Genomic DNA, 11529 nt, shown 5'->3' with positions numbered 1-11529 from the left:
AAAATAATTTCTTTAAAAAACTTAGCTAAAGTAGGGATTTTTTAAAATACTTAGCTATTTCAAAAAACTTAGATAAACGTAAGTTTTGAAACTGTCATAGACTTTTCAAAGAAAACTTAGCTAAATTTTTAGTTTTGAAAATACTTAGATTAAAAAATACTTTCATAAATTTAGTACTTAGCTTTTAAAAAGACTTTGATAAATGTAATACTTAGCTTTCAAAACTTAGCTTTTAAAAAGACTTTGATAAATTTAGTACTTAGCTTTTAAAAATAAAGGTTTTGAAAAAAAAAAACTTAGTTAGAAGTACTCAACTTTAAAAAAAAAATTTGATAAAAGCTTAGTTTTTAAAAATTTTGATAAAAGCTTAACTTTAAAAATATTTTCTTGTAAAAATACTTGAAAATATTTTGACAAATACTTAGTTTCTGTTAAAGATAATTCATTTTTACAAGAAATTGAACTTCCTTTTTAGAAATATTTTGAACTTTTTGAAAAGTTTAATGTTAAAAAAATAATGTTTTTGAGAAAATAAAGATAAAAATTAACGTCTTAAATTTCTTTGCACCCCCCCCCTTAATTAATGCCAAAATAAATTTTTATGGTCCTAGAGTCCAAGCATGTAAATAAAAAATATAAAAGTTATTATTTATTTTCCTAATTTTTTATCTCACCCATTCTAAGTTATCAAGCATGTTCAGCTCATGAGTGTGTGTGTGACGGAGTTAACTTTATTTAAAAAATATTGAAATTTAGATTTAAAATATAAGTTTGAATTTCAAGTTTTAAAATATGAGTAAAATTTTAAAATTTTTAAGATTTTGAAAATATATTAAAAGTTAATTAATTTTAAAATTATAATCTTACATATTAAATATGATTTGAAAATTAATTATCATTTAGAACTAATTAAGATTTTGGAAATCTAAGAATTAATAATTTGAAATTTAATTATGATTTAAAGATTGGTAATCAAATAATTTTATTAAAATTAATTATGATTTTGAAATTATAATTTTGAAAATAATGATTTTGAAATTAATCATGATTTTAAAATAATTATAATTTAATTATGATTTAAAAATAATTAACATTTTGAAATTAAGATTAACATTTTGAAATTAATCAAGTTAACTTAATTGAATTAATTAATTTGGGTATGATTAACTACTTTAAACCTAGGTCCATCTCACCCTTTTCTAGATTTTCAATCAGAGAGTCTTAATAAATTTGTGAGATGGTTATTTTAATTTTTAATTTAAATTATCATCTAAGAATTGATTTACATTTGAGTTAAACTCAACTTTTACGGTTAGTGAATTAAATAACTATTTCAATGATTGGCTTCCAAGCTGTGGCGAGGCACTAGACTTTCTTGGGTATGGTATTATCCACCACTTCTAGACAAAGCCTTTCAACGAAATTGAATATTTAATTTTCTTTTTGAAACCTCTAGGTCTAACTAGTCAAGTGTAAATCATGCCTAGGTCTTTATCTATCGTAGTCTAAGCATGCATAATTAAAAAAAAAAAGTAAATCAAGTATCAAACAAATCTATCTATTGATAAAAATGGTCTTTCTATTGGCTCCCCTAGATCATATCCTCGATAAGATCTATCAAGGTAATGGACTTGTTCCTTAGAGATCCAATATTGACCAAGTCGAACTTGATTAATCAAGTTCGACTTGGGAACCCATGCTTGGACTAAGTTTCTATTTGAGCGTTTTAATAGATACAAATAAGATATATATTTTTGTTTGGCCTTAAATCCAAGTCTGGATCTATTATAAATGACTCTTTGTTTTCCAAGAATCAAATCAAGATTCTTGGAACCCAAGGTGAATCGTTCCAATGTGTCCTTAAGTTCTTTAACTTGAGTTTTTAAATTAGAATTTTCTTCCTCAAGTTGTTGGACTTGGGTTGAACTTCCATTTTGAACTGACTCAATCAAAGAACTCGAGTTGGTCACTTCTTTAAGGGTTGTTACCTCCTTTTGGAGTGATTTGACCTGAATGTTGGATTTGGCCAATTTCTTTAATAAATATAAAACTAATTTTTCTAAATTGTCTACATTAGTACCAGAAATTAGAGAGCTTATAGTGGGGTTAGACCCTTCAGAAATAGATACGGATCTGTAGCTTCGCTCGGACTCGATTTCTGATTCCCTCTCGATATCTGACTCAGACTCGGACTCAGTTTCGACCCATATGCTTGTACTGGTAGAGTCAGGTAACTTGCTTGCTTGTGTTCTTCCTCGTCGGATTCTTCTGATGACTCGGACCACGTTACCTTAATGGGCTTTCTTCTTCGCTGCTTCTGGTTTGGGCACTCTGGCTTGTAGTGTGCCTTCTGGTTGCAGCCGTAGCATGTAACTCTAGTCTTGACCTTCGTATTTGATTGAGTTACCTTCTTCTTCTTGCACATCTTCCATACCAGTTTTACGAGCTCGGTGATAGTTTCGTCGTCTTCTATGTCTGATTCATCTTTGGACTCAGGTTCAGTTCTGTGCTTTGCTTTTGCTTCTCAGGCCTTCCTCGTACCTGCAATCAAGGCAGTACCTTTCTCGGCCGAGCGTGTATTAATCTATTCGTGTAATTCAAATTTCGAAAACAGTTCATCTAATTTAATTAACGACAAATCCTCGGATACTTTGTAGGCGTCTACCATTGATGCCCATAAGGTATTTCTCGGAAAAGCGTTTAGTGCGTACCTTATTACGTCTCGATTCTCCACCTTATGTTCGATCGTGTGGAGGCCGTTGAGGAGGTTTTGGATGCGTGCGTGCAATTGACTTGCCGATTCACCATTCTGCAATTTTATGTTATAAAGTTTATTCAAAATTAAATCCCTTTTACTTATCTTAGTATCGGAGGTGTCTTCGTGCAACTCGATCAATTTTTCTCACAACTCTTTCGCACTCGAGAACGGGCCGACTCGGTTCAGTTCTTCTTTCGTCATGCCGCATTGTAGGGTACATGTTGCTTTGGCGTTGGCCTCGACCTTCTTTATTATACTTGCATCCCAATTCTTGCATGAAACTGGTTTTCCTGAGCCGTCGAGTGGGAGTGAGATGCCGATTTTGATGATCATCCACATCACGAACTGAGTTTGAAGGTAAGACTCCATTTGACCCTTCCAGTAGCCAAAGTCTTCGCTGGTGAAGAACGGCGGGCGGGTTGTACTATAGCCTTCTTGATGGGCCATTATATATAAAAAATATCTCGCACATAAAAAAAATAAGAAACTTTGTTCCAAGACTTGGTCTTGGATTAGTAGTGCGGGAGAAAAATAGAAATAACAAAATTTTTTTAAAAAAATTAATTAAAATATTAAAATAAAATATTATTATAAATTTTTGAAAATGCGATATTTCGCTAATACTGGACAATAGTGAAAAGATGAAAATGAATTTTTTTAAAAATAGTTTTGGAGGGAAAAAACAGACGAAAAAGTAAAAATTGCTCGAACGGTAGTTGTACCGATTCAGAGCGACCCCACTCTGATACCAATTGTTAGATCGAAAGTGCTAGAGGGGGTGAATAACGCTCGTGTCTATTTCATTCATTTAAAGCAATCGAGTAATACGCAGTGGAATAAAAGCAATAAAAGAAATGCCACATTGGTTTTACTTGGTTCGGAGCCTGGGGTGATTCCTACTCCAAGGCCCACGCTCGTTGAGCGTTTACTTTGGGCAATCACTATAAGCTCAGAAATTTACAATTTGAAATACAAGCAAAGCAATAATGAAATTATACCGACAACGAAAAGCGCGAAATTTTAAAGCTTCGGGTCGTCGGTGTCTTGTTACAGCTTTTATCGGATCGTCCTTTGAGCAGCACACGGAAGAATGGTTGCGAGTTCTTATTGTTTCCTTGCTGCTGGTCAAATTGGGCTTAAGTAGCTCGTGGAGGGCGCCTCCAACACCATGGAGGGTGCCCTCATCCCCGCCGAATCCGTATCGATGATAAGCTTTGACTCCTTCACCATTTATCTACCTGAGGGCGCCTCCAACCGCATGGAGGGTACCCTCCACCAGGGTCCAGGGTGCCCTCAGCTCCATGGAGGGTGCCTCTACCCAGCGTTCAGGGCGCCTCCAGCTCCATGGAGGCTCCCTCGTGCCTTTGCTATGGAGCTGTCGACGAGGGTGCCCGAGGCACCCCCAAGCTCCATGGAGGGCATCACGGGTACTGTTTATCCGGGGCAATCATGTTCGATTCGCTTCTTGCAAAATATGTTAGTCCAAAGAACTAACCATATCCTGCAAAACAAAGTTAGCACAATATAGACATGATAAATAAAATATTTGACAGTCTTCAGACTGTCCAGTTTTGACTTCTGATTTCCAACCGGAAACCTTAGGTCAAACCGACGCCTACTGTTCCCTCACCGGGGAGCGCATCCTCACCTACTCTACTAAGGAGAATATACCCGTTGTCAGACCGATCCTCCAAACTGACTGGACTTTTGCTCAGCGCCCGAGGTTCCAAGACTTTTTGCTGGATGCCCGCTCCATGCCCCGTCCAGTCTTCCACCTGGTTCGCGACACTAGGACTTTCCACCTAGAGTCCCCGACTCTAGGACTTTTGCCCGAAGCCCTCGACCCGCCAAGACTTTCAGCCTAAGGTTACCACCCCCTAAGATTTTCCCTTTACCTAACCACAGCTAGGACTTTTCCTCACTTAGGGTTACCACCCCCTAGGACCTAAGGACCTAGGGTTACTGTTAGGATGTATACTAAAAGTCTAGTTTTTTGTATGAACATTTATTTTGAAATGAGAATCACATTGGTCAAATGTCTGCATTTAGTTAAATGTAGTTGTCCATTTAATTTATATTATAGATAACATGGTGTGTGATGTCACACAAAAGATAATGTTATCAGTTCCTTATAAATTATAAAAATCGTAGCTCACAACCAAGATGGATTGGGATAAACCATTGGAATGGTTGTAGTGTAATTTGGTATTAGTTTATCTTGACTATAAAATTACACTAGTACACTATGTGTGTATTGAGCAGGACCATTTGAAGTTGTTTCTTTTTATACTGACTGCATAAAAGAATAAAATCTTTGTTATTATGGATGTTCATACTTTTAATCCCGATATAATAACAAACACATATGCTTAGTATTTATTTCTTTAATTTATCAAAGGGTGAGATTCATTCAGTTAAATCAATAGACCTGATAAGTTGGAAAATAATATTATTTATATAATGTGTTGTTATTATAAAAGGAAACTGTGTCCTAGTAATCTAGGTTAATGATGTCCCCTTGAGTAGCTCATAAGAATTATCATGTAAACCCTGCAGGTGGACTTAATCCGACATGATAATAAGGTTGAGTGATACTACTTTTGAAGCTAGATGTTAATTAAGTGAGTTGTCAGTAACTCATTTAATTAATGGACATATGATATCTTAAACACAGGGAGACTAACGCACTCATGAAGAAGGAGCCCATAATGTAGTATGAGATTGGTGCGGTAGTTTAATAATAACTCTTTAGTGGTATGAGTTATTATTGATGAACTTAAGTTGGGTGTTAGGGTCAAACACAGGAAGCCCAAGTCCATCAAGAGGCCAAAACCAATTCCTCCTCTCGGTCCTTGTTGTAGCCTCCATAAAACCTTGCATTCAACCATTTTGGTTTTGCTTCCTACCCAAGAAAAGGGTTGGCCACATCCTTGCTTGGTGCCCAAGCAAGGGGTCGGCCAAGCCTTGCTTCCTACCCAAGAAAGGGGTTGACCAAGCCTTGCTTGGTGCCCAAGCAAGGGGCTGGCTAAACCAAAAGAAAAAGAAAAAGAAAAGAAAAAAGAAAAGAAGAAAAAAAAAGGGGAGATTTTTTCTCAACAGAATTAAAATTTTTTCTAAAAAAATTATGTTGATTCTTTCTTAGAAATTTTCTAAAAAGAATTACATTAATTCTTTATTAAGAGATTTTTTAAAAAGAATTATGTTAATTCTTTCTTAGAAATTTTCTAAAAAGAATTATACTAATTCTTTTTTAAGAAATTTTTCTAAAAAGAATTATGTTAATTCTTTTCTAAAGATTTTTTCTAAACAAAATCTATTACTTTTTCTCCTTTTTTATCTGAGGTAAAAGGTTATAAAAGGAGAGGAGTTGTGCCACAAAAATCAATCAATTAAGAATTGATAAATTTCTCCACAACCAAAAATCCTCTCTTTTCCCTTAAGGCCGACACCCCATTCTTTCTTTTCTTTCCTCTAGGGCCGACACCCCACTTCTTTTCTTCTTCCCTTTTCTTCCCTCTAGGGCCGGCGCCCCATCTTCTCTTGGTGGTCGGAACTTGGAGGAAAAGAAAATGAAGAGACGAAGCACCTTGGTGGCCGGTGGTTTGGAGGAGAAGAAGAAGGAGGAGGTGTTCCTTTCTTTGCATTCTTTTGTGGTAGGCGGCTTGGAAACAAAAAGGGTTCGGGTGTTTTTGTCTTGGTAGATCGTTGCCTACATGACGTCCAAGAAGAGGAGAGGAATACGACAGAAAATCGAAAGATCTTTGTCTACGAAGAAAGGTACAACTAGTTATTTATTCCGCAGCACAACTAGTTTTGTTTTCTTTGTATGGATCCTGAAATACCAACACAAGAGGCTAGCGATTTCGTGTTTTCATTTTTGTTCTTCGATTTTATGTTTCGATCTTGTGCTTTGATTGAGGTTTCTGTAATTAAACCTAAGATTACTGTGAAAAGTTTAAATATTCAATTTCTTTGAGAGGCTTTGTCTAGGAAGTGGTGGATGATCCCATAACCAAGAAGGCTTAATGCATCGCCAACAACCTGGAAGTCAATCCTTGAAATAGATATTTAATCAACTTTTGTAATATGATTTAACTTCTGAAGAACACAAGAGTTGAACTTGGAGTAAAAATATTAAGTTTCGTTTCCAATCCAAGTTTAACTTTGAAGAACGAACTTGGAGTAAAAATGTTAAGTTTCATTTCCAATTCAAGTTTAACTTTTGAAGAGCACATGGGTTGCTAGGAAAAGTTATGTGCTTGTATAATTTTTTTTTACAGGGGAAACAGAACGGTATTCCAAATAGCACCCAACAGTTACCACCCCCTAGAGTTTTCCACCTGCCTAACCGCAGCTAGGACTTTTACCTAAGTACACTTAGGACTTTCCTGCAATCTCATTCAAACTCGTTAGATAACAAAACAACTTAACTTTGGACCCTTTGCTATAATCAAAACACAGGTTTGACTGTCGGATGCTCCCCGCACTAACAATCTGGAGGCTTGACCAGGAAGCAATCTAGAGGCCTGACCAGAAAGCAATTTAGAGGCTTGACCGAGAAGTGATCTAGAGGCCTGACCAGGAAGCAATATGAAGGCCTGACCCAGAAGTGATCTGGAGGCCTAACCAGAAAGTGATCTGGAGGCCTGACTAATAAGTGACTTGGAGGCCTGACGAGGAATTGATCTGGAGGTCTGACCAGGACTTGATCTGGAGACCTGGCCAGGAATTGATCTAGAGGCCTGACTGAGAAGTGACCTGGAGGCTTGACCAAGAATTAATCTGGAGGTCCGACCAGGACTTGATCTGGAGACTTGACCAGGAAGTGGTTTTGACGAGCAACATTTGTGTCTTGAAGAGATTGTGCTTGGAGACTTAGCCTAATGCTCCTGCGACCACAAAGTGAAATACATAAGGTTTTAGTTAAATTTAAACCTTACTTTAATTTCGAGGAGGAGTAAAGGCGCCGAATTTTGATCGACACTTCGCACCATCTTCTTCTTCATTTCCCGAGGTCGCCACATGGAATTTTCAGTCATCGAGGCATAGTCTTCACAAGGTAGGGTGTTCCTGTTCGCATGAATGCACATGCCCCGCGAACTTTACTCGTCATAATGTATGACGCACGCTTTTTGCATGCGACCCCAAATCGCTTATGCTTCTCGATTTGATGGCTGACGTGCGCTATGCCGTTTCAGTTGTCTGACTCGCTTCTCGATGTTTCTTAAGGGTTTTGATTTAAAAACCCTAAAGGCTATCCGTTGTTGTTCCTTATCGCTTCGTCTTCCTTCGACCTTTTTTTTCTTCTTGCTTTTGCTTGCTCGCCTTCTTCTTCGTGCCTCTCCTTTGTAAGTACTCTTCCTTTTTCATCTTCCACTCCTTTTGATCCTATAATGGCCGTGAGATGGAAGTACCTTGGTATACGTACTTCCGTTCTGACTTGGATAAGAGTGATCTTAGGGCGATTCAGTCGAGTTTGCAACTTTCCTAAGACTACAAGCTCTGTCCTCCGGGGCCCGATGACCATCCTTCTTCTCCACCTGCTGGTTTTGTGACCTTTTTCAAGGATCAACTCGTTGGCGGTCTTTGCTTTCCTATCCATCCATTCTTTTCTTCTGTGAACAGTTACTTTGACATTCCACTATCCCAATTCACCCTCAACGCCTTCCGCGCTATGTGTTGAATGGTGATCCTTTGCCACCTGTTGGTTGCTGCTCGGAAAGCCTAGAGGTTCCACTGTACAAAATTTTGTACAAAGGTCTGAACCTTTTCCTAGCTACCATGTGTTCTTTTAAATTAAATTTTGGATCGCCTGCGGAACTTAACACGTTTGATCCAAAACTTAATCTATTTGTTCTTTTAGGTTTTGACTTGGATCTCCTGCGGAACTTAACACGTTCGACCCAAGTCACCTTAAGTTATTAATTCCATTAAATATTAGGGGGCGTTTGGTTCTCTCCTAGGAATCGGAATGGGAATGGGTATCATAGTATTATGGAATGGGAATGGGTATGAGCTTGGGTATCATTCTTAAAAATGATGTTTGGTTAGTTAAATATTTTCAATCGGAATGAACCTAAATTTCCTTTTTTACCCTTACAGGAAAATAAGAGAAAAAATTAGATGGGAGAGAAAGTTGAATGTGAGAGAAACATATGATGAGAGAAAATGATGAGAGAGAAAGTTTGATGAGAGAGAAAGTGCATTGGGAAAAAATGAAGAGAGAGAAAGTATGATCAGCAAAAATGAGGAGAGAATGCATGATAGGAGAGATTGAGAAGAGAAAAAGTATGATGAGAGAAAAAGTGTGATGAGAGAGAAAGAGTGATGGGAAAAAATGAAGAGAGAGAAAGTATTATTAGGGAAAATGAAAGAGTGAGGAGAGAGAAAATATGATGAGAGAGAAAGTGGGTTGAGAGAGAAAGAGTGAGCTTGGGTAATGAAAAAAATGAAGAGAGAGAAAGTATGATGAGAGAAAATGAGAGACTGAGGAGAGAGAAAATATGCTGAGAGAGAAAGAGTTATGGAAAAATGAAGAGAGAGAAAGTATTATGAGAGAAAATGAAAAAGTGAGGAGAGAGAAAGTATGATGAGAGAGAAAGTGGGTTGAGAGAGAAAGAATGATGGGAAAAAATGAAGAGAGATAAAATGTGATGAGAGAAAATGCGAGACTGAGAGAGAGAAAATATGATGAGAGAGAAAGTGTGCTTAGAGAAAAAGTGTGATTAGAGAAAATAAAGAGAGAGTGTGTGATGAGAGAGAATAAAGAGAGAGAAAGTGTGATGAGAGAAAATGAGGAGAGAGAGTATGCTGAGAGAGATTGAGGAGAGAGAAAGCATGATGAGAGAGAAAGTACGATGAGAGAGAAAATATGATAAAAAATAAGTAGAAAATGTATAATGGGAGAAAAAGTGTAATAGAAGATAATGAAGAGAGAGAAAACAAGGAGATAGAGTATATGATGGGAGAGAATATAGAGAGAGAATGAGGAGAGAGAAAGTATATTGAGAGAGAAAATGTGATGACAAAATAAGGAGCGAGAAAATATGATGAGAGAGAGTGTGTGAAATAAAAAAAAAATGAACAAATATACTAAAGATATTTTTGTCTAAAACTTAATTCACAATCCTATTCCATCAAAACCCAAGGGAGGGGGTGGGTTTCATCCATACCCAAATTTTTGGGTTTCATTCCAAAATCTTGATTCCATTTCCATTAATCAAACACAAGGTTTGGGAATGAATCCATTCCCTCATTCCCAAAACCATAAACCAAACACCACCTTAATTTCCATAATCAGTTCCCAGTACTGACGTGGCGAGGCACATGGCCTTCTTGGATATGGGAGCAACCACCACCGACTAGACAAAACCTTTTATAGAAAGTTAATATTTAATTTCCTAAAATAACTTTAGGTTAACCGAAAAGAACAATCAAATCACAAGGAAAAGAAAAACAAAAGAACACTATATCGAAAACAAATTCGAAACTCTAGAATCGTATGCCTCTTGTATTTAGTATTATTTCCAAAAATAACTAGTATGATGCGGAAAGAAAAATTACTAGTTATACCTTTTAGAAAAACCTCTTGATCTTCTACCGTATTCCTCTTCTAACCTCGGACGTTGTGTGGGCAACGATCTTCCGAGATGAGAACCACCAAGCACCTTCTTCTTCCTTGCAAGTTTCGGCCATCAAAACTTCTTCTAGGATGAAGAGGTTCGGCCACCACCACCATGCTCCAAGGGATGCTAGAAACAATGCTTTCTTTCTCTCCTTCTTCTTCTTCTTCTCTAAACTTGATCCGGCCACCATATGAGTCTCCACAAGAAGGATGAGGTTCGGCCATCAAAGAGAAGAAAGGAGGAGAGGATGACCGGCCACACCAAGGAAGAAAAAGAGAGAGGAAAAATAATAGAGTTGTTAGCCATGAAGGCACCTCTACCCTCTCTTTTATAATCCTTGGCCTTAGCAAATAAGGAAATTTAAATAAAAATTTCCTTAATTCTTTTGCCATTGATAAGGAAAATTTATTTAATTAAAATAATTTTTTCCTCATCAATAATGTGGCCGGCCACTTTAAACCAAGCAAAGGAAATTTAATTCAATCAAGAATTAAAACTTTCCTAATTTGTTTCCGGAAATTTTATAAAAAATTTCTCTAATAATTTTCCCTTCATGATGGTCAATAAAAAGGAAATTTTATAAATTAAAATATTTCTTTTAAACATGTGGATAAAAAGAAAGTTATCTTTAAAAATTAAAATCTCTTCCAATCTACAAATAAGGAAAGATATCTAATCTTTTCTTAATCCTTGTAGAAGCTTTATAAAAGAGATATTTAATTTTTAAACTCTCTTTTAAATCATGAACATGATTAAAAGGAAAGTTTTTACCAAAATTAAAATCAACCTTTTAATCTACAAATAAGGAAAGAGATTTAACTCTTCTCTTAATCTTTTGTAGAATCTTATAAAAGGAAAGATTTAAATTTTTAAACTCTCTTTTTAAATCATGTTATCCACATGAGAAAATTTTAAAAATAAAATTCCTTTTTATTTTAATAGGGCCGGCCACCTAAGCTTGAGTTCAAGCTAGGGCCGGCCACATGAATTCACCCATGAACCAAAACATGGCCGACCCTAGCTTGGTCTCCAAGCTAGCTTGGCCGGCCCCCTATAGGATGGCTAAGAAGGTGGGTATAGTACTCTATAATTAAGAGGCTACGATAGGGACCGAGAGGAGGAATTGGTTTTGGTCTCCCGATAAAA

This window comes from Zingiber officinale, chromosome 2A (assembly GCF_018446385.1).
Source record: "Zingiber officinale cultivar Zhangliang chromosome 2A, Zo_v1.1, whole genome shotgun sequence".
In the NCBI taxonomy this organism is placed as follows: Eukaryota; Viridiplantae; Streptophyta; class Magnoliopsida; order Zingiberales; family Zingiberaceae; genus Zingiber; species Zingiber officinale.
The sequence above is the reverse complement of the archived record's forward strand: the minus strand, read 5'-3'. Positions refer to the sequence as shown.